At 34.6% G+C, this 2,138-nt stretch overlaps 1 non-coding gene across 1 annotated transcript; it reads left to right on the top strand.

The window, feature by feature from the left end:
- Positions 1-1,682: 1,682 nt before the first annotated feature.
- Positions 1,683-1,804, top strand: LOC141571430 (small nucleolar RNA SNORA26). The gene has a single exon (XR_012496173.1). It is a non-coding gene; the product is annotated as a small nucleolar RNA SNORA26 (small nucleolar RNA).
- Positions 1,805-2,138: the final 334 nt, after the last annotated feature.

The raw sequence follows: 2,138 nt of genomic DNA, 5'->3' as shown, positions 1-2,138 counted from the left end.
AAAAATTCTTCTTTATCAGATAAAGTCAGCATCTTATGCTGGTTGAGGCATGAACTGTGGATTAAGGCTTCCTAGTTCGAATCCCAGCATTGCCACTTACAGTGGCGTGACCTTGGATACGTCGCTTAACCTCTATCCCTAAGTATACCTCATCTATAAAATGGAGGAGAAAAGGATTCATGCCTCATAAAAGTAGTTACAAAGATTAAATAAGGTAATATGTATAAGGACTTAGAACAGTTATTGAAACAGAGTAAGCAATGAAACTGTTTACTAAAAAATGACTCCTTTGCTGTTGCTTGAGTCCAAGCAACCACAGGCCCTTATCTTCAATCTCCAGTGCCTTATCAATAAATTTCCAGCAACACATCTTTTTCTTCCTTAAAGGAATTTTGGTGCCAGATGTTCTGAGAACACAGGTTTCATGTTATTAGAAATGTTTTCAATTTAGAAATTATTTGTACAACATTAGTGTTTGCTATTGTTTTCTTCTCTCAATGCTAAAATACTACAAAGAACAGATAGTTACTGATAAGCTAGATACCAATCTAGGAATACTATAATCTTAAATCTATGCAACATGGCCCCATAGGATTTATGATGATTAGAAAATGGATATTGTACCATCTCTTTCTAAAAAGTTTATTGAAGGAACAAAGATTTTCAAGTTCAAAGGCAACACCAGGAAAAACAAAAATTGTTGAACATAAACATTATCACCCAAAGCAAAAATGTTTTTCCTGTGATGCTGAAATGAAGCTGTTTATAATTCCAGTAATGTATGAGGCAATGAGCAAGACCCACAGGTCATTTAAACTTGCCTCACTATTAGAGTGTTTCCTTCAATGAAATGATAAGCAAAATAGTTAAGGTCACCTCCTGGGTAAAGGAATATCATGCGAACTGTAGTTCCCAGGACATTTTAAAACAAAAACTGAAGTAAAAGGAGGTGTTGTTAAAAGTAAAGGTGAGTCACAGCAAAGAAAAAATGGATTAGCCAAAGATTGAGGCTGGGTTATCTAAGGACCAAGACAAATTAAACTGGGAATGCAGACGTCTAGCTGCTCCGATGGTCACCATCATCACCTGGGACCTTGTTAGAAATGCAGTTCTAGACCCCACTCCTGTGTACTCAGTCAAGTCTGAATCTTTGTGGGAGAGACCCAGGAATCTGCTGATTCTTACCCATGCTCAAGTTTGAGAAGCACTGAGGAGTATGCATTTTTGAGTTGCCCTCATTCTCTAATATAATGTAAGTGAAAAATCCAAGATACAGTGAGGGAGCACACTTAATTTGGCATTGTATTTTATTTGAAATTCACTGTTTAATCTCTTCGATTAAGCTAAGTCGGTCACATAATAGATCATAATTTCATGTAGAATTTAGGACTATTTGAGTAAATTATTAACTGGAATAAATACATTTCTGGAAAATTTAACATTATACATGGCAGGAAACCTGAACAATTGGATGCCACTTTTTCTAAAACAATGTTATGTCCTCGTTGTTTACCTGGGACATTTTTGGCAGCTATGAAGTATCAGGATGTAAAAGAGGACGGAGAAGAGAGACTCATTTACCAAGGCTTCTATAGATGCTGGCTTTATACTAGGTAAATAGTAATAGATGTTTTGTTGAATCAATGTTAGTCCACTAATAATTTAAAAGTTTGCCCTTTTCTGTTTCCTTTTAAGGCTGACCCAGTGTCGTAAGAGGCTAACACAGAAGGGTAAAGTAAGACTCCATAAAACCCAGAGAAGGGATTGTAAAACTCTTATTTGGATCTTGTCTGGAGTCACAGCTGGGGAAAAAAAATAAAACAAAACGAAACCTTGAAAGTTATTTTCTCTTTCTCATTTGGAAAAGCATGTAATTTAAAAAATAATCTACATGGTTAATATAACTTTAAGCAATGTAAGATAAAAATCTCTTAAAGAATATATGTATGGAGAAAAAGGGAAAAAAGATAGGCATACAAAATTGGGATCAAAATTAACATGACATTTTCAATAAAGTGACTAATTATATTAGAATTTAACAGACAAAATAGAGATTAGAAATCAACCAAGGATATTTGTTTTCTCACTAGAGCTAGTAGTTCTTTAAAAAAATCCCTGCAATGTTAAGTGAAAACTGA

Source organism: Rhinolophus sinicus, chromosome 16 (assembly GCF_057876585.1).
Source record: "Rhinolophus sinicus isolate RSI-liver-muscle chromosome 16, RSI-T2T, whole genome shotgun sequence".
Taxonomy (NCBI): Eukaryota; Metazoa; Chordata; class Mammalia; order Chiroptera; family Rhinolophidae; genus Rhinolophus; species Rhinolophus sinicus.
Note: the sequence above shows the minus strand (reverse complement) of the source record. Positions and strands in the feature narration are given on the sequence as shown.